At 44.1% G+C, this 22,155-nt stretch overlaps 1 long non-coding RNA gene across 1 annotated transcript; it reads right to left on the bottom strand.

The window, feature by feature from the left end:
- Nucleotides 1-10,018: 10,018 nt before the first annotated feature.
- LOC140717140 (uncharacterized) lies at nt 10,019-18,411 on the bottom strand. Its single transcript, XR_012096460.1, has 2 exons — nt 14,503-18,411; nt 10,019-13,785 (listed from the first exon to the last, which is right to left on the bottom strand). It is a non-coding gene; the product is annotated as an uncharacterized lncRNA (long non-coding RNA).
- Nucleotides 18,412-22,155: the final 3,744 nt, after the last annotated feature.

Here is a 22,155-nt window from a genome sequence, read left to right as displayed (position 1 = left end):
AAGATAGAACTGGAAGAAACTTGATAAATTATAAACAACTGTAGTTTTGCTCGAAGTCAGAGAAAACTATTAAGTTCCTAAGTTCAAAGATCAAAGTACATTTATTATTGAAGTATGCATTCAGCCTTGAGATTTGTCTCCTTACTTGCAGCCACAAAATGAAGAAACCTCGAAAGAACCCACTAAAAAAAAACGTCAAACACCCAATGCGTAGAAAGAGAAAAAACATCAAATCGTGCAAATAATACAAGTAAGCAAACAGCTTCAGAACTGTAGTTTTCCAAAAGACATGAGGCCAGGAATTACTGCACCTGGAGCAGGCTACAAATTTAGTTCATTGCAAAGGCAAGCAAACACTGCAAGTCGGCAGATATGAAGTCAGGCATCACTGCAGCCGCAGCAGTGAGCAGAACCGACCCGAACTGGGCAGAACCGGATTTTGCCTCGCCTCCCGTCCGACACCTTGACCTTTTCAACCAGGCCTGATGCTTGCATTTTCCAAGTATCGGGTCATTCCTCGCTCTTGGACTGCTCTGGGGCCTGAACGCTGCTGCCACAGTTCAGCCCACTCCCGACCTCTCCAATTCAAAGCTCAGAAGTTCAAAGTTCAATGTAAAGTTCATTATTAGAGTAGGTACATGTCACCACGTACAACCCTGAGGTTCTTCTTCTGCGGGCATCCTTAGCAAATCTATAGAACCGTAACTATAAACTGTAAGCAAAGTGTGCAGATGCAGATATTAATAAAAACCAATAAATAATGAGCATGAAATAACAATATAACAGAGTCCTTAAATAAGTCCTTACATGATAGGTTCAGGACAAGTTTTCTAAGATAGTGACAAACAGGAATTTAAATTTACTGACCCTCTCCACCTCTGATCCTCTGATGAGTACTGGCTCTTAGACCTCTGGTTTCCCTTCCTGAAGACTACAATCAGTTATTAATGTTATTAATAAGGTATTTGGTAGATTTCTTAGACACCTCCATTAATAGCTGGTCACAGCCACAATATAAGGTTTACTTCATAAAATTAAACGAAACTTTAAATCAGATATTTGACGCTTCCCAAATTCCTCAGACAATATGGATATTTGGTGGGTTCCAGGTTGCTAAGTGTGAGCCATTATTAACTACTTTGTAATCAACAACGAACAACACATGGAATCAAATCTTCACAAAATACCATCCAGCCCTCTATGGACAAAATGATACAAGGCATTGACAATTAACACTGCAATCAAAATGATCTTATTGGTTCTATTTAGGTTCGATATTGTCACTTAAAGTAAAATTGGATGGTATATGGACAGGAAAGGAATGGAGGGTTATGGGCTGAGTGCAGGTTGGTGGGACTAGGTGAGAATAAGCATTCAGCACGGACTAGAAGGGCTGAGATGGCCTGTTTCTGTGCTGTAATTGTTATATGGTTATTGCTGGAGCTGATGCAAAGGGTGACTTAAGCAGTATGCAATTCATCTTCCCCACAGGCAGCCACGAAACAGGAAACTATGGAACCTGCTCAAAGAATGGTAGAGATTTGTAGGGGCAGAGCTGACGTATCTCAATCTGATGTTGTTCCTTTTTGCTCCTTGTAGCACATCGGGGTGGGGGGGGGTCATTTTTGCTGTTTCTGTAGCATTTGACTGTTTATTTTACAAAGCTGAGTTGCTAGCTTGACACTCACCCCAGCAGGGATGGAAAGTGTGCAAGGAGCCGGCCGGATTCGAACTCGGGTCCAATTGCCTCGAAGTCCGATGGTGATGCCACTGCAACAACAGCCAGCTTTCTCTATCTGAAGGCGGATGAAAAAGAAATAAAATCTGTTAAAGACAATGCTGTTAACTTTCTGAAAACATGCCATTCTGAGAATGTTACAGAGGTCTGATCTCTCAGAATGATTCAATACTGTTCTTACTTGGTGTAAAAACAGTGCTGACATAATTGCACCACTTAGGAGAATGAGAAATGGAACTGAACATTTGATAATGTAAACATACAGTGTGTGATAAATCCTGACTGGTTAAATATGACATGATAGCAATCCCAAATATAGCATGCTGCTTTCCTAGTTAGTGTAGGTAGTTTAGTTGTCACTTTATGTGCAAAAGTATTTGCTTCATGTATAGCATTCATAATAAATGTCGAGGCAACTGCATGAAAATCGAGAAGGAAATACTGCCAATTATTTCTGAAAGCAAGATATTTCATCAGTACACGCTAAACGTTCACACTTATCGCAGAACATATTCACATTCCTGCATCCTAAAACATCAGTTCCAACATTGGTAACGTCATGATACACAGGTAGGCAGTTTTGCTTTCATAGAATGATAATATGATTTAATGTATTTTGTAAAAAAACAGAATATCATTGCTGATGCTGTATCTAAACATTTCATGAGTTATCAGTTCTCAAACTGGAACTTCTAGCAAGAATTGCTACAACCACTGACACTGCTCAAGAACTCTGTGAATATACTTTGTTGTTGGTCCTCTCCATGCTTTGTGGTGCATCGGGAGGCAACTTTGCCGTTTGTTTAGCACATTTGTGATTTATTTTTTTATTGAAGTTCATCAAACAGACATTTCCATAAGATGTATTTCAGACATTGTACATATATATCATATAATCATATATATCACAAATCTCCACAAAGTATTTATCTGGGGTATACACTTATAGAAAAGAGTGGAAAGAAAAAACAAGCAAAAGGAAAGAACTATGTACAAGTAGGGAGTGATCTTTTTTTTTTACAACAGATTCATTGATTTGTGAGAATAAAATCAGGCCTATGAGGCATTATGTAGTTAAACCATTTTTCCCAGTATGAATCAAATTGTTCCAGCTTATGATTAACAGATACTGTTATCTTCTCCATTTTGTAAATGTCCATTGTAATTTCCATCCATGTATTTAAAGTTGGGATCTCCTGTGATAACCATTTCCTAGTAAGAGTCTTTTTACCAGCCACCAACAGGATATTCATTTCATACTTATCTCTTTTCAACCATTCTTGAGGTATATATCCAAAATATGTGGTCTTACTCTCCAAGGGTATTTCTGTCAGGAACGGGGCCGTATGGACCCAAACGCAGGACGCAGACACTGAAGTACTAGGGGGAGGACAGGATGGGGATGCCATGACATTTAAGGGTAGAGCCAGGGTTCAGGTAGATAGAGTGTCAGGCAGGCAGGTCCCCGGGGTTCAGGCAGGTAGTGCGGAGCGGGCTCCTAGAGTTCAGGCAGGCAGAGCGGAGCGGCTCCCAGAGTTCAGGCAGGCAGGCAGGTCCCTGGGGTTCAGGCAGGCAGGCAGACAGGTCCCCAGGGTTCAGGCAGGCAGACAGGTCTAGGTGGCTAGATAAGCTGGCGGAGAGCCCTCCCTGGGCGGGCCGCATATATCCTGGGTAGGGCCGCCTCCCAGGCAGAAACACCAGAGGCCTGGGCATGACGCGGACCCCTAGGCGGGTGCGGTGCACAATCCCAGAATTCGGGTGGAAGAGGAGGACGGGGCAGAGGAGAACCCTCCCTGGGCGGGCTGCATATGTCCCGGGTAGGGCTGCCTCCCAGGCAGAAACACCGGAGGCCTGGGCACGACGTGGACCCCTAGGCGGGTGCGGGGCACAATCCCAGGGTTCGGGCGGAAGAGGAGGATGGGGCAGAACCCCCGCCGGGCAGCGGCAGACTGGCCGGACCTGCCCGACAGAGGCAAGTGATAGGAACGGGCAGAACCACCACCGGGCAGCGACAGGTCGGCCGGACCCACCCAACGGAAGCAAGGGATAGGAACAGGCATAGGTCTAGGGTGACCAACACAACAGCCATGATAGCAGGAAAATCGGGAACGGCCGGCAGACAGCGCGACCGCACGAACAAAACAAATGAGTGGAGAAGTGGAACCAGCGCATGGGAAGAAAGGTGGGGGAGCGGACCAACCTGGCAGTACTGGTACGGGGCAGAGAAGCATGATGAGGAGTAGATCTGAGCCCAGGCAGGATAACAGAATGCAGAGACGAGTTCGGAGCCGGCGGAGAAACAGGAAACAGAACAAAACGACCACCCCCTGGTCCCAGTCTCAAGGCCCCTTATATACACCTGCAGCTCAATGACTCACAGGTGTGCCTCCTTGAGCCAGGAGGGTTCTAACTAGATCACGGGTGACGGGAGGGGCAACTGCAGGACCCAAAGTCTGGAGCCCTCGGACCGGATCGAGACCCGGAACGCGGATTCCGGACCTGACCGGACCATGACAATTTCACATTTAAAGATGTCTTGTAGGGCATTGTGTATCCCCCTCCAATAGTTTTTGATAACAGGGCAGTCCCAAAAAAATGATAAGGATTTGCATATTGATTTCCACAATTTCTCCAGTAAACAGGGAGGTTACTATCGTAATGGGATTTCTAAGAGGGTGTAATAAAATATCTTATCAAGTTTTTCCATCCGAACTCCCTCCATTTCTGTGAATTGGTACACTTCCATTGATATCTCCATATTGTTGTCCATTCTTCCTCAGATATAATTATCCCTCCTTCCTTCTCCCATTTTGTTTTAATGTATGAAGTCGAATGTGTTTTAAGATTTGACAACCCCTTATACATGTTTGAAATGATTCTACTACCATTATCTGAATTATATGCTTTTCTAAAGAGCTCTATCAAGCATGTATTTGCCTTAGTTACATTTTTAAGCGTCTTATTAACATATCGTCATATCTGTAAATACCGATAAAAGTCTTGTTTTTCTAATAAATGTTTCTCTTTAAGCATTTCAAAACTGTTAACAGTGTTCCTTCTTTCATTATGTTGCAAAGAACTGTTATTCCTTTAGCTGTCCAGTCCTTAAATCTAGCATCCAATTTATTTGGTGTAAAATTCGAGTCATATGCACACCATTTAAGAATTGCAATATCTCCCTCTAGATTATATTCTTTTATAGTAGTTTTCCATATTTTAAGAGTCAATTTCACCCATGGGTTATCAATAGTATGTATGCACCTTTGCAGGTTGTTATCAGCCAAAATTGCTTATATGGGGATGGGAAGCACATTTGTCTGTTTTTTTACTAGGCTGAGTTGCTAGCTCAGATGGAAAGCAAGCATGCAAGCAGCTGGCCAGATTCAAACCAGGGACCGGTTGCCTCAAAGCCTGGTGTGGACACCACTATACCACCCGCTGGCAACCGATATACTTAGCTCACCTGGATATTTCAGCCTGGACAAGTCCCTTAATAATGACTAGAGTGGATAGTACCTTTAACATCTTCTCTAGTGCCTTTAACACCATCCAGCCCAAGATCTTAAGGCACAAACTAACGGAGATGGGAGTAGACTCTCACATGGTGGATTGGATAGTGGACTACTTGACAGATAGACCTCAGTATGTGCGGTTGGGAGACTGTAGGTCTGACACGGTGGTCAGCAGCACAGGGGCGCCGCAGGGAACCGTACTCTCTCCGGTCCTGTTCACCCTGTACACATCAGACTTCCAATATAACTCGGAGTCCTGCCATGTGCAGAAGTTCGCTGATGACACGGCCATAGTGGGATGTGTCAGGAATGGACAGGAGGAGGAGTATAGGAAACTGATACAGGACTTTGTGATATGGTGCAACTCAAACTACCTGCGTCTCAATATCACCAAGACCAAGGAGATGGTGGTGGACTTTAGGAGATCTAGGCCTCATATGGAGACAGTGATCATTAATGGAGAATGTGTGGAGCAGGTTAAGACCTACAAGTATCTGGGAGTACAGTTAGATGAGAAGCTAAACTGGACTGCCAACACAGATGCCTTGTGCAGGAAGGCACAGAGTCGACTGTACTTCCTAAGAAGGTTGGCGTCATTCAATGTCTGTAGTGAGATGCTGAAGATGTTCTATAGGTCAGTTGTGGAGAGCGCCCTCTTCTTTGTGGTGGCGTGTTGGGGAGGAAGCATTAAGAAGAGGGACGCCTCACGTCTTAATAAGCTGGTAAGGAAGGCGGGCTCTGTCGTGGGCAAAGTACTGGAGAGTTTAACATCGGTAGCTGAGTGAAGGGCGCTGAGTAGGCTACGGTCAATTATGGATAACTCTGAACATCCTCTACATAGCACCATCCAGAGACAGAGAAGCAGTTTCAGCGACAGGTTACTATCGATGCAATGCTCCTCAGACAGGATGAAGAGGTCAATACTCCCCAATGCCATTAGGCTTTACAATTCTACCGCCAGGACTTAAGAACTTTTTAAAAGCTATTATTAATGCTTTTTGAGATAGTGATTTAGATGCATATCATATTTTTTACTGAGTTAATTATTGTATGTAATTAGTTTTGCTACAACAAGTGTATGGGACATTGGGAAAAAAGTTGAATTTCCCCATGGGGATGAATAAAGTATCTATCTATCTATCTATATGAGCAGCAAGTGCAACAAAAGACAATAACAAAGGCATTCAGGGTCCTTAGTACACAAAAACTTGTATGAACCTGCCAAAGCACTACATACAGAATCTATTCAATATGTGAAGTACTTAATTTCCAATAGAAATAATTCAATTTTTTAATACGGTCAAATAAACCAATAGTAGTGTCTTGATTTTGCATTGTTCCATTAAATTTTAACCTGTCTTCAAGGAAAAGTGAAATATGTGATTAATTGTTCCCAGATGAATCATCATTAATCTAATTTTGTAAATGTAGAACAGAGGGATTGACGTTTTAGATAATGATGCTACAGAAAGTTGCTATTATAATGAGTTTAAGTATTGTATCAATGTTGTCTTCCACCTAAGACATACATTAGGATTGATTAGAAGGTGGGAGAGTTGGGGGAAACAAGCTTTGATACAGAAACATTAAGTTTTTTGTATCTCAATCTGGTCTCACCTCATTTTTAAAATTTCTCTAACGTTGCCCTGTTACAAAATTAATTTTCTTTCTTCTGCCTTGTATTTCCATTCCCCTAAGGTTTCAGGATTTTATACGATCAAAGCTGCATCCACAACTCAATAAGCAATTTCGTGATTATGGTGTAAACCTCCAGAACTGAATTTACCTGTGTCCAATCCTTGGTTTATAATGAGTGGGTGAACAACATTAAGATCCAGGGAATCTAATTATAATAATCGCACTCAGCTCAGGATGCTGGGTTGAATACCAGTTTAATTCCAACCTCGTAAAATCTTCCATTCAAAAACTTACTCAATTTGGGCTAAAGAGATTCAGAATCAGAATCAGGTCTATTATCACTGGCGTACATTTGAAATCTGTTGTTTTATGTCAGCAGTAGAGTGCAAGGCAGAGAAAGTACTAAGTTACAATAAATGATCAGTGTGAAAGAGAAATAGTGAGGTAGTGTTCATGGACTGTTCAGAAATCTACTGGTGGAGGGAAAGAAGCCTTTGCTAAAACATTGAGTTGGGGTCTTTGGACTCACGTACCTCATCCCCGATAGCAGCAATGAGAAGAGGGCATGTCCAGGACAGGTGAAGGTCCTCAATGATGGATGCGAGCTTCTTGTGGCACTGTTTTTTGAAGATGTCCACACTGGTGGGGAAGTTGATGGAACTGCTGAGTCAACAACATCTGCAGCCTCTTGCAGTCCTGTACATTGGAACCTCCATGCCAGGCGGTAATGCAAACAGTCAGATTGCTCTCCACCTTACACTTATACAAACATGCTAGAGTCTTTGGCGATACACCAAATCCCCTCAAACTCCTCATGAGGAAGAGCCACCGGTGTGCCTTCTTGCTGTTTGCAACAATGTGTTGGGCTTTGGATAAACCCCCTGAGATGTTAACACCCAGGAACTTGAAGCTGCCTCTACATTTTCTACCGCTATTCCCTCACTATGTGTTTTCTTGACTTCCCCTTCCTGATGTTCACAATCAGCTTGTGGTCTTGCTGACGATTTGTGCAACACAACATTGTTGTTGCAACACCACTCAAGCAGCAGGTATATCTCACTCCTGCATGCCTCATCATTGCCATCTGAGATTCTACCAACAAAAAACGTGTTATAGGCCGATTTATAGATGGTGTTTGTGCTGTGCCCACTCAAACAGTCATGAGTATACAGACAATAGAGCAGTGGGCTAAGTTTACAGTCTTAAGGTCTATATTGATTGCCAGCAAGGAGGATGTGTTATTACCAATCTACACTGACAGTGGTCTCCTGCTCAGGAAGTTAAACGTACAGAGGAAGATAGAGGCCCAGGTTGTTGATTAGTACTGGGAGTATGATGGTGTTGAATGCTGAACTGTAATTGGTTGTAGAAGGGTCATATTCTGCATGGAGGCCGGTGACCAGTGGTGTGCCTCTGGGATCTGGTCTGGGACCCCTATTCTTCATGATTTTTATAAATGACCTGGATGAGGAAGTGGAGGGATGGGTTAGTAAATTTGCTGATGACACAAAGGTTGGGAGTGTTGTGGATAGTGTGGAGGGCTGTCAGATTTTATAGCAGGACATTGATAGGATGCAGAACTGGGCTGAGAAGTGGCAGATGGAGTTCAACCCAGATAATTGTGAGGTGGTTCATCTTGGTAGATCAAATATGATGGTAGAATATAGCATTAATGGTAAGACTCTTGGCAATGTGGAGGATCAGAGAGATCTTGGGGTCCGAGTCCATAGGACACTCAAAGCTGCTACACAGGTTGACTCTGTGGTTAAGAAGACATACGGTGCATTGGCCTTTATCAACTGTGGGATTGAGTTTAAAAGCCAAGAGGTAATGTTGCAGCTATATAGGACCCTGGTCAGATCCCACTTGGAGTACTGTGCTCAGTTCTGATCACCTCACTACAGGAAGGACATGGAAAGGATGTTGCCTGGATTGGGGAGCATGCCTTAAGAGAATAGTTTGAGTGAATTCGGCCTTTTCTCCTTGGAGCAACAGAGGATGAGAGGTGACCTGATAGAGGTGTGTAAGATAATGAGAGGCATTGATCATGTGGATATTCAGAGGCATTTTCCCAGGGTTGAAATGGCTAGCACGAGAGCGTATAGTTTTAAGGTGCTTGGAAGTAAGTACAGAGGAGATGTCAGGGGTAAGTTTTTTACCCAGAGAGTGGTGAGTGCGTGGAATTGGCTGCCAGTGGCGGTAGTGGAGGCAGAAGCGATAAGGTCTTTTAAGAGACTCCTAGATGGATACATGGAGCTTAGAAAAATTGAGGGCTATGGGTAAGCCTAGGTAGTTCTAAGGTAAGGACATGTTCAGCACAGCTTTGTGGGCCAAAGGGCCTGTATTGTGCTGTAGTTTTTCTATGTTTCTATGTAATCAATAAACAGCAGCCTGACACAAGCATTATTGATGTCTATGTGCTCCAAAGCCAAGTTGAGAGACACTGAGAATATATCTACTGTGGAGCTGTTGTGGCAGTAGGTAAATTGAAGGCAGGAGTTAATTCTAGCCATGCCCAACCATGGTCTGCGCAGCCAGTGTCCAAGATAAATCATTTCAAACACTTAAAGATCAAAGAAATGCTCAGAAAAACTATTTTGATTTATTCTGAGGTTTATGTTACTTGTTGCATTGATTGGTATGAAAGCATTTCCCGTTTTGTGCCCTGAAGTATGAGGTTTGAGTCTGGCTGCATTCAGAATTGGCTCACTCAGTAATGACCTCATTCACAAGCATGCACGTAACAAATCTAGAAAGCCAAACCAGCTGCAATTGGTATTTGAATTGGCACAAACGAAATCAGTCCATTAGCCCTATTTTACGCTCATCACTTACATTATGGGGGAAGCATTTGCTTCAAAAACACAGCTGTTGTTGCCTTATTTGTGACTAATGTCAATCACCAACAATCTTTGCTATTCTAACTGCTGTAAATCATGATCTACTATCGAGTCTGAATGAAAGAATGCATCTAATGCAGACATTTCAAAACCACTGGAAATTCAAAAATGGCATTATTATTCCTTTTATCATTTAACCTTTCCTTCCAAATCATCTCTGAATTTTGAATATGTTTGTTGTGTCTGTGCACAACTACATATATATTAAATAAAAGGACACAGATGCAAGATGGCTTTAACTGGTGTATTCACTTTACAGCGAGAGAGAACAACGCTCATGCATAGACAACAGCGCATGTGCAGACAACAGATCAATATGTAGTGCTAAGGGGGGAGGGCTTTGATCTAAAAGAAATAGATCCATACGTTACATTTCCTCCCCTATAAATGAATACAACATATATGTACAAAACATTCAAGTTCCCTTTTATAAACCCATATTCCAAATAAACATGCTTTCACAGTAACAGTCCATAACTAACTTCACAGTTCTACAGATTCAGTCTTTTGGGCGGCGCTCTGTTTCTTTCAGGATAGCACCTCTGGACCTGTAGAGTGGCGTCAGGTTTGGCAGGAGTCATGTCAATGACAACATTCTCATCGTGCCCCTGGGCCTGTAGAGTGGCATCAGTTTTGGCAGGTGTCTTGTCAACGATAACATTCTCATCGCCAATTTGTTGTGTCTGTGCACAACCACATATATATTAACTAAAAACGCGCACACAGGAGATGGCTTTAACTGGTGTATTCACATGCAGAGAGAGAGAGAACAATGTGCATGCATAGACAATAGTGCATGCGCAGACAACAGATCAGTGCATAGTGCTGGGGGGGGGGGAAGGTCATTGCTCTAAAAGAAATAGATCCATACATTACACTTTTCTTTCGCCCTTCACCTCTGTATCTTTAACATATACAGTACGTATCATATTAGATTGATTGCTACTCTGGTGTTGTTCTTGCTATGCACATATGTAACTATATATATTAATGGTTCCCAATACTAAGGCAAGCTCACTGACATTACTTCTGTTCTCTATCAACAGATGCTGCCTGACCTGCTGACTGTTTCTAGTATTATCTGCTGTTTATTTCCCAAAGACAGCAGTGAAATGAAGACCAACCGATCTCTGTAAGTCTGTTGAACTGAGTGTTGGCATGGTGTTGTGTAGTCAGACCTGGAGGTTATAACAATGGTGTGGCAGTTTCATCAGAGGATTCTGAAACATGGAGGATGAGACAGTCATGTGGCTGGAAGCTCATCTTCAGATCAAATAGGACACAAAGTTTAGAAATAATCTGGATCAACTGCTTGAGCATCAGAGCAGAGATGTCAGCTCCTGAGGTTATCTCACCATTATAAATCAGCATAATGGTAACAGTTAATGCACTGGATTTCAAGTTCAAGTTTATTGCTATTCAACCATATGCATGTATACCACCAAACAATACAATGTTTCTCCAGACCAAGGTCCATAACATCGTGCATATAACTCACATACAACACATGAAGTAATATCAAGTAACATTTGTAAATTATTAAAGAATAGAATGTATTCCAAAAGATTGATATTTAGCATAAGATGCATTTACGACACAAATTAAAAGGTAAACAGGACGGCACTGACACTTCATGAGTTATGAGACCTGGATGGTGGCAGGGAGTTCTGTAATCTCATGGTTTGAGGGAAGGAGTTGCTTCCCATCCTACCAGTTCATATACTAATGCTACTTTACCTCCTGCCTGATGATAAGGATTCAGAGAGATTGTTGGATGGATGGGAGGGATCATTGACAATGCTTAGGGCTCTGTGTACTCAGCACTCCTAGTACATATCTCAGATGGGTGGACGAGAGACTCTGATAAACCTCTCAGCAATTCTCACAATCCCTTGTTGGGTCTTGTGTTCAAATGCTTTGTAATGACCATGTGAGATGCTAACGAATCTGGCTGGAACACTCTTAATGGTGCTCCTGCAAAAATTGTTTGGCAGGGGAGTCGGGGATGTGATGCAATGCCATGAGCTGAAGTTTCCTGAATTTTATAGAGAATTGTGTGTGCAGAGCTCCGTCCTTAATTGCAAACATTTTCCTAAATATGTTTTCAGACTTAGTATTTCATGTGTGCACAGACACAGAACTATTAAACTTGGTTACAGAAGTATTAAGCTGGTATTTTATTCAACTTTCTTCTCATGAGAAATGAAATGAGAGATGAGTCAGTAGATTTAAATTCTTTGGTATCAACAGGACAGAGGATCTGTTCTAATACCAGCACGTAAGTGTCATCACAAAGAAGGTATGAAGGTATAAACTTCTTAAAAGTTTACATAGATTTGGCATCTCAAAATAAACTTTGACAAACTTCTATTGATATACTTCCACAGACAATATCCTAACTGGCTTAATCACAGCCAGGAATGGAAACACCATATTCAGTAACAGAAAAGACTTCAAAAATTGGTGGATATAACCCAATCCATCACAGATAAAACTCTTCCCACCTACATTTCCATGGACTGCTGCCACAAAAATGTAACATCCAACCTGAACAAACCCCACTATCCAGGCCATGCCCTCTTCTTGCTACTTTCACCTGGAAGAAGGTACAACACTTTAGGTCCCATACCACCCAGGTTCAGGAGCAATTATTACTCTACAACCATCAGGATCCTGAAGTGGCGTGGATAACTTCATTGATCACTACTCTAAACTGATTCCATGATCTATAGACCCATTTTCAAGGACTCACTACAACTCATGTTCTCAGTATTATTTGTATTTTCACATTTTGTCTTTTGCACATTGGTATGCTTTTGTCAATCTTTGTCTATGTATAGCTTTTTTGTAGAATTCTATATTATTTCTTTATTTCCTGGAAATGGCTGCAAGAAAATGAATCTCAGGGAAGTATATGGTTACATGTATGCACTCTGAGAATAAAGGTACTCTTACTTTGATTGTGGACTCCTCATATTCCCAGCATGGGACTAGGGAATGTGCACAAAATGATTGTGCTGGGTTAGATTTGGGGCAGAAAAATCCCATCCATTGATAGTCAATGAAGGAAAACAATTGCATGGAATGAAGCAAAGTTTTTTTATTTGTATGTGTTTGTTTTAATCTTTTTTAAATGACGTAACCATTTTACATATTCAAAACAAAATATCTTAATACCTCTGGCAGCCAGTTAGGCAAGGACTCATGGATTAAGCTACCTGTCAAAGTTGCCCCTGCTGTTTTAATGAGCACAGGTTGTCCAGTTCCCTAAAAGATGCTATTCAAAGGTTTCAAAGGCTTCTAAGGTAGATTTAATGTCAGGGAAGTGTGTACAATATACATCCTGAAATGCTTTTTCTTCACAACCATCCATGAAAAACAGAAAAGTGCCCCCAACGAATGAATGACAGTTAAATGATTGGAACCCCAAAGACCCCCAGCTCCTCTCCCTCCCGCATGTAAGCAGCAGCAAGCAACGATCCCCCCTCTCTCCAATGGCAAAACACCTGCCACTGAGCACTCAAGCATGAGCAAAGCAACAGCAAAGACACAGACTTGCAGTTACCCCAAAGACTTTGCATTTCACCCGGTATTCGACATACCACAGGCTCTCTCTCTCTCTTCCTAATAAGGGAGAAAGAGATGTCTCCGTTTCACAGCGAGAGGGGAGACATAACAAACAACTCACTGATTTACAATGTTAAAAGTCTGTTGCGTTGCTTTTTCCGAGCTCTGTGTCGAAAGATCTCGGGTCTCTGGGTGCACAGCCTTAGATCTTCCATCTCCCACGACACGCTGATCTCCTGCCCCGACACCATCTTTCGATCGGCCTGTCTCCAGAGCCACAAGATCTCAGCCCTCCAAAGGTGAGCTGAGCTCTTAGGCCGTGCCCTTGGCGCACCAAAAAATTGTCAGTCGTGAAACCCAAGAACGGGTCGCATTCTCACAAAGAACCATAGTCAGTGTGTAACTCCAGGTCAGGGTCTTCAAAAGAACCCTGAAAAATAGAGATATTAAAGATGGAAATGGAGCTGTTTCTGAAGATGCAAGCAAAGGAGTTGTTGTTAGGTGCCATTGATTCTCCTAAGCTCCTCCAGCCATCTCATTCACTACACATAAGAGTCATAAAAGGCCATGGATCAGGGTTGTTTCTCCTTGCTACCTGTGATGGATATTGACTGCAGATACGATGGGGTCTTTCAAGAGACTCATGGATAGGCACATGGAGCTTAGAAAAATAGAGGGCTATGGGTAACCCTAGGTAATTTCTGAAGTAAGTACACGTTCACTACAGCATTGTGGGCCGAAGGGCCTGTATTGTGCTGTAGGTTTTCTATGTTCCTATGTTTCTATGAAACGTCAGCAAGAAAGAAGGTTTTCAAATCTTTAACTGGACATGTTACTGAATTATTAGTGTGCAGTGTTGGAGTTGAGATTTCACCATTGCATCAGGGAATTTAAACACAGTTAATGTAATAATTCTGATTAAATGTTGGTTTCGGTAATGGTACTTAGGAAGCCAATAATTGTTGTAAAACCTCACCTGTTCTGTTTGTGTCTGTAAAGGTTGAAAATGGCCCTCCTTACCAGGAGGGATTCCATACCCAGAATGATGCTGCTAGTTTTTAACTGACTTCTGAAGTGGGTTAACAAAAGAAGCAATTATACTGAACTCATACTATGAAGTGTAAGAAGAAAAGAACAAATGGGTTACCCATAGTCTGATCAGACACTGGATTTAACAGAAGTTAAAGCACAGTCTGGTCAATATAGCAAAGGCCGTCTTCACAAAGACTTGAGGCTGTATAAGAGAGGAAAAGCAGTTCAGCCTTAAAAAAACTCCATGCTACAGAATCATACCATTTGGCCAAATCACAGAATCCTTTATCACTGAATACACTCTATCAGACCCAGACATAATGGCATGCAACGTATAAACACAAGAGCTTCTGCAGATCAACACACAGAAAATGCTGGAGGAACTCAGCAGACTAGACAGCGTCTATGTGTAACGCTCAGATTGGCTAGCGGCTTAATCTTGGGGGTGATAACCCCTGGCCCGGACAAACTTGAGAAATCTCGTTTGGGTGGATGCTGCGTGATGTGTCCCCCATTACAAATCAGTACCCCGAAATAACAAACAGTACACAATATGCGATTAACCGATTGAACTGTATAGTTCTTAATTTGACTGTAGGGTTAGTAAAGAAAACAAAAAAAGAAAAAGGGCCCGTTCTCGTGAAACAGTCTAATGCGCAACGTTGAAGCTCACGGTTTTCCCATTGGTTCATTCTCCATTGATTCACCCAGCACCATTGACTCCCGACCCCAATCCAAGTCCACTCTGTCCTGCAGACTACGGCTTCCCCGTTCTGGCATCCTCTCTCTTCATCTTCCGCCAAACAAAAGCCCGCAAAACCTTCTCTCGGGCACACAAGAAAGAAAAACATGCCTCTTATTGGATGGTGCACATTCCAAAGCCCCCCGTTATCTCTAGTCACAACCCAAATCCTGCTGCTACAGAGAAACCACTACATTAGCAGTGAAACCTTACAGAACGTTACACTCTCCCTTTAGTCATGTCCTCACGATGTTGAGATAATTCACCAACTCCTCCTGCAAAGCACAAAGTCCAACCCAGGTGTACAAGGCAGTGACATAGCCCCAAAAGTAGTGGGGGTCACACTCTGTTCCCTCAGTGCTACATCGGCCAGGCTCTCCGTGGTTTCTTAATTTTCTGAGACCTCCGCACCCCCCTCACCTAACTCTTCAGGTTCAGACACTACTAGGGATTATTCTGGTCTACCGGGAAGGCCTCCCCTGGCCTGTCACCTGCAACTTGGACCCCTCAGTCCCGAGGCCAAGCCCCGCTTCATCCCTTGCAGCATCCGGCTGCCATCCAGGCTCTCCACAGATAGGCCCCCAGCTTCACCTGACTCAGTGGGAGAAGGGCCGGGAGTCTCCCTCAGTCAATGGGGAGTTAGCAAAAGGCAGCATCCAGGTCCTCACCCTCCAAGTGAGTATCCCTCTCAGGTGTATGGGCCGGCCTAATCTCGCCTGCTGTGGGCCCTGTAGTCGCCCCACATTTCCGCAGAGTCCTCTTACTAGGTGCAGGCTCCAAGTCAGACTCTGGGTCTACCTGCACCTCTTGTCCCAGGGTCAGCAGGTGGTTCCGATGAAGAATCTTGACAGGCCCATTCCCCATTCCCCCAGTTTCACCCGGAAAACTGGTAGGTTTGGCATCTGACTCTCCACTACGTAGGGTGTGGCTGCCCAGCGGTCAGCCAACTTATGCTTTCCAGGTAGCCCCAAATTCTTTCTGAGGACTCGGTCTCCTGACAGGAGTTGGGAGAACCTCACCTTTTGATCATACCTCTTCTTATTCCCTTGATACTGCTTGGCAGCCGCGACCCCAGCTAATTCATAAGCCCTTTTCAGCTCTCTTCTCATATCAGACACATGCTTCAGATAAGTCTTCGGGGGTAAGTCACCGTCATCAGTCTCAAAACAAAGGTCACTGGGCAAGCTCGCCTCGCCTGAATATTCGGTTGTATGGCGAGTACCCAGTAGCTTCATTTCGGGTACAGTTGTAACTAAGGACCAGATGCACAATATGTTGACTCCACCCTGCTCTTCTTGCTGATCTCCAGGGTCCCGAGCATGTCTAGCAAGGTCCAATTAAACCTCTCGGGCTGGGGATCATCCTGCAGATGATAGGGTGCGGTCCTCGACTTCTCGACTCCAAGCATGCTCAGTAACTTGTGGATGAGCCTGCTCTCGAAATCCCGTCCCTGATCACTCTGTATCTGCCTGACAAGGCCATGAAAAATGAAATATTTCTCCCATAACACTTTGGCCACAGTGGATGCTGGAAGAATCCCAGGGGGCATATAAATGCCACCTTCTCTTTGTCAGCCTCACTCATGGGGATCTGGTAATATCCACTCCTCAAGTCCAGCACACTGAACCACTTTGCACCACTCAGGCAGGCCAGCGCATCTTCGATCCTCGGGACCAAATACTGGACAGGAACAGTGCGCCTGTTCAAAATCCTATAGTCTGAACATGTGCGTAACTTCCCATTCTTCTTTCAGGCCACTGCTACTGGGGGCACATAGGGGCTTTGGGGCTTGGTGATGATGTAAGCTTCCTTCAACTTACACAAATGCTGCCGAACGTCTTCCACCTCTGCAGGGGCCAGTCGCCGCAACCTTTCTCTGAATAGGGTGTCCTTGGACATCTGGATAGTGTGACACGTGCTCTTGGAGCAACCCACATCAAACTCGTCAGTGGAAAAGACACCTTCCAGCTTCAACATCTTCTCTATCAACCTCATCTTACAACCCGTAGGAACAGGGGAGTTCCTGAAGTTGAATGAATCAGTGACCAACTTTCCCCCCTTTTCCAATAGTTTCTCCCCAGCTTGTCTCACAGGGACACTAGACATTACGGTCCTTGGGAACAGATGCACCAGGGGTATCTCCCGCTTGAAGGTGACCTCCCTCTTTGTGGTGTTCCTGATAATCACTGCCATCCTGCTCGCCTGTACTACCGAGGGCTTCTGCAGTTCGGGCCTCACCAGTACCCCATCAGGAAATCCTGACTCCTCCTTATGGTCTTCTGTAACGTCCACTAAGAGAGCCTCGCCCTCAGACATCTGGGAAATTTGGGGGTCCCCATCACTCTTGGTACTTCCCCAGGCCGTAACACTATTGGCTTAGAGTGGGTGAATCACAGTCCCTCGTCTAAATTTGGTATCCAGCCTAATGCAGCCATGCACTTCCTCAAAAACAGCTCAAAATACCAGGTGCACGGACAATGTTCCCAGAAAGCTTTCCCCAGCCCTTTCCTTGCAGGCCCCCATGAGCCGCCTCACCAGAGGAGTGTTGGTCCCCACCAGTATTGAAACATCGCCCGTCTCAGCAGGGTCCGGCCAAACCAGCACCAATGTATCAAGGACCTCAGACACTCCCACATCGGCCTCTGAAAACTCCAGCTTCAATGACAAATAACCATCGTAGGGATAATCACCAGCACTGAGACCCCAGATCTCCACTGCCCTGAATGGTGTCAATGGTAAATGCATCAGATACTGGTTGTAAAACGAACGGTACAGCAACGTGACCTGCGACCCGGTGTCGAGTATGGCTATAGCGTAAATACCTTCTATCCGTAACAATACACTGTAGCATGGTCCCACTAAGCCTTCTGGAAATGGGTGTTTCACTTTCAGGGTTTCCATGGTACTTTGCTAAGAACGTGTTCCGCCAGAGACACCAGGCCGTTCCCTCACTGTGCCTCCTCTAAGTTTTCCCAACGACTCCCTCTGCTCAGGTACCTGGAAGCTCACTCTCCTTCTTGCGTGATATCGACTGCTAGCAGCCCTCCACATTGTTTGTTCCCTCAGGGGATCCTCAATCCCCATCATATGGGGGGTTCACACACGCTGAGACATCTCAGTTCTCAACTCTGCCACAGTCTCCTCTACCGCTCCCTGGGGTAGGCTATGTGTGGTCACTTCACCACAGGGGACCACTACCGAGGACCGTACCCTGCTGACTGAGGCCTCCTGCGCCTCTGACACATTCTCCTCCTCTCGTACTTCTCTGATCAGTTCAACAAATGAGGGAGGTGGATGGTCTCCGAGACTGTCGGAGACCCCAAGCGATCAGGTCTTGGGACTGGGCACCCTTTGCCGTCTGGTCCATTCTTATCTGATCCACCTCAGCCGCCCGAATGGCCCCTCTGCGCCACAAGCAATTTAGCTGCGTCTCCGGCCGAAAGATGTAGACAGAAAGCTTCTCCCCCTTCTCCTGACGCAGGTTCTGAAGCTCTGCCATCAGCTCCATTGGGCTTCCTGCCGTGCCAAAGACATCTTCCAGTGCTTTCATGTACAAACATTTGTAATTGACAGCTTTAGCTATGGGATACCACAACCTGTTGGCTCTCACGTCAGCAGCCCGCCCATTCAAACCCTCAGCCAATCTCTGTTGTTTTACATCATCAGACCACTGTCACTCATCTAACAACTGAGAAGGCTCCTCCCCTTTACTGGTGGGCATTATTCCAGAGAATAGACAGAGCCTACCACAGCTGGGACTTCGGACCTGGGCATTTTTCCATTTATTCGCCAGAGGTAAGGGCAGATACTACCTCAGAATTCTCAGTCTTCCCTGAGGACTAAGGAAGACTAATTGGGCATTTTAAATCCAAACACTCCTTCCCCTCATTCCTCAGAAACGATAGAACCCTGTTTTTGAAATCTCCATCCCCAGTTACAGGAAACTCGACTAGATTCAGCCTGCCCCGCTGCTGTTATGTCAGCGCTAGTCTGCATTAAAACGAGAGCTGCACCCACCATTATATCAAACCTCCGCCGCACAATTGCAGCTTTAAGAGTACTTAACAGGCAAATTAACAAATCATCAGGAGTACGAATATCTACCCCACTGGTTCAATGCTCGGGGCAATCACACAGCATCCAACAAAATCAATTCCAAACGATACCCCCAGAATTGTAACTCTCAGGTTCAGCTAGCAGCTTAATCTAGGGGGAGACAGCCTCCGGCCCGGCCAAACTCGAGAAATCTTGTTTAGGTGGATGCTGCGTGATGTGTTCCCCTGTTACAAATCAGTATCATGAAATAACAAACAGTACAGAATATGCAATTAAACAATTGAGCTGTATAATTCTTAATTTGACTATAGGGTTAGTAAAGAAACAAAAAAGAAAAAGGGCCCATTCTCATGAAATAGTCTTAAGTGCAATGTAGATCTCACTGTTTTCCCATCGGTTCGTTCTCCATCGATTCACCCAGCGCCATCGAGACATGACCCCAATCCAAGTCCACTCCGTCCTGCAGACTATAATTTCCCCGTTCTGGCATCCTCTCTCTTCATCTTCTGCTGAACAAAAGCCCGCAAATCCTTCTCTCGGGCACACAAGAGAGAAAAACACGCCTGTCATTGGATGGTGCACATTCCAAAGCCCCCGTTATCTCTCGTCATAACCCAAACACTGCTGCTACAGAGAGGCCATTACATTAGCGGTGAAACCTTACAGAGCGTTACCTATGGAAAGGAATAAAGAGCCAGTGTTTTGGGTGGAAATCCTTCAGTGGGACTGGGGAGGAAGGAGGAAGAAGCCCGATAAGGGTGTGCGTTGGGGGGTGGGATGGTGTACGACTGGAAGTTGATTTGAAAAGGCAAGTGAGGGAGAAGGTAGGTGGGTGGGGTGGGGAAATAAGGAAGCTGGCAGGTGATAGGCGGAAAAGAGGAAGTGCTGAAGCAGAAGGAATCTGACAGGAGAGGAGGGTGGACGTGGGAGAAAGGGAAGGAGGAAGGGCACCAGAGGGAGGTGAGGAGGAGAGAAGAAGTGAGAGAGAGGCCAGAATGGGGAATGGAAAAAGAAAGAAGGGGGAGAGGGAGAAATTACTGGGAGTTAGAGGAATAGCATAGTATGAACAGGAAGGGTTAACCAGGGGCAGAGAAGTACTGGTGGGGTAGCAAGAAAAAAACATGACTTCAGCTAGGTAACTTCAGCATCTATCACCAAGAGTTGATCCACTGAGGGACACAGTTTACAGGCAGGTCTGTATCAGGTGCTGAGAGAAGTGACACCACTTTAAAACCTATTTTATTACCTGCAATATGCCCATCATAGATATCTCTGTTCATGACACTGACAATCAGTGGCCACAGAAGTTGGATGTCCCGTTACAAATGATTTATCTCCTGGTCTCTCCAAAGCCATATTCTGGAATATTTCCACTTGCCTGGAGGAGTGCATTCCCAGGAACATCCAGGAAGCTCCACAGCATCCAGAACAACAGAGCTCATCTGACTGCTATCTTATCCTCCAATTTTAATCTGCATTTTTCTCATACCAGAATATCATAGTATCATCAGTATCCATTTATCAGTTTCATCAACAATGCCAAACAAACCCTCAGCCGCTACCACATTGCTAGACATGAGCACCCAACCCACCCGAATTTTCAAGATCACCTCAAAGTCATGAGCCATCTTGACAGCTTTTATTGTTCCTTCGTCGCCTCTGGTCTAAATCATGGAACTTGCTGGCCCTCAATACTGAGGCATCCCCGTCATCATTCCCCTTCTCAAGGACAATGGGAAATGGATATTAAATGTGGCCTTGCAAGTGATATGTTTAAATAAAAAAAGAAATTAGTAGCAAAACACTCTGCTATTATTTTAACATCTAAGAAATGAAATCCTATTTCAGTGAAAGTTGGCTTCAACGTATGACAGATGATACTTTAAGATTCATTGTGCAGGCAGACTTAAGGTCAAATCATCATATGGCAGATAGTCTTTCACTAAATCATCACCAGCTTTGTGAGAGGCTTATTACATCTTTTCTGGCTGACGCATAGTGATGGTTTATTTTCAGCATCTGAGATGTTCTGGTCAGTATCATGAGAACGTGGGATTGTCCATGTGTTTGTCAAACAGCGTAACTGTTTAACTTTAACCTAACTTCAAAATCAATAGTCATTACTAAAGCTACTAAATCTTGGTGAGACAGAGATAGAATAATGTATGATTAAAAGCCTAAAAGTTCAGTTACTCAATGATTGCTCAGTGACTTCTGTTCAAAGTTCAAAGTTCAAAGTAAATTTATTACCAAGGTACATGTATGTCATTGTATACAACCCTGAGATTCATTTTCTTGTGAGTATACTCAATAAATCTATAGGATAATAAAAATTTAAAGAGGATCAATGAAAGACTGCCCAACTTGGGTGTTCAACCAGAGTGTAGAAGACAGCAAACTGTGCAAATGCATAAAGATAGAAATAATAATAATAAATTAATGAGAAATAAATATTAAGGACATAAGATGAAGAGTCCTTAAAAGTGAGTCCATAGATTGTAGGAACATTTCAATGATGGGGCAAGTGAAGTTGAGTGAAGTTATGCCTTTTGGTTCAAGATCCTGATGGATGAGGGGTAATAACTCTTCCTGAACCTGATGGTGTGAGTCCTGAGGCTCTTATACCGTCTTTCTGATGGCAGCAGAGAGAAGAGAGCATGTTCTGGGCGCTGGGGGTCACTGATGATGGATGCTGCTTTCCTGCGACAGCGTTTCATGTAGATGTGCTCAATGGCTAGGCGGGCTTTACCTGTGATGGACTGGACCAAATCCATTACCTTTTGTAGGATTTTCCATCCAAGAGCACTGGGGTAGCCAATCAGTATACTCCCCACTAAACATCTATAGAAGTTTGTCAAAGTTTTAGATGTCATGCCAAATCTCCACAAAATCTAAAGGATGTAGAGGTGCTGCTATGCTTTCTTCATATTTGCAATTACATACTGGGCCTAGGAGAGGTTCTCTGAAACA

This window comes from Hemitrygon akajei, chromosome 27 (assembly GCF_048418815.1).
Source record: "Hemitrygon akajei chromosome 27, sHemAka1.3, whole genome shotgun sequence".
In the NCBI taxonomy this organism is placed as follows: domain Eukaryota; kingdom Metazoa; phylum Chordata; class Chondrichthyes; order Myliobatiformes; family Dasyatidae; genus Hemitrygon; species Hemitrygon akajei.
Note: the sequence above shows the minus strand (reverse complement) of the source record. Positions and strands in the feature narration are given on the sequence as shown.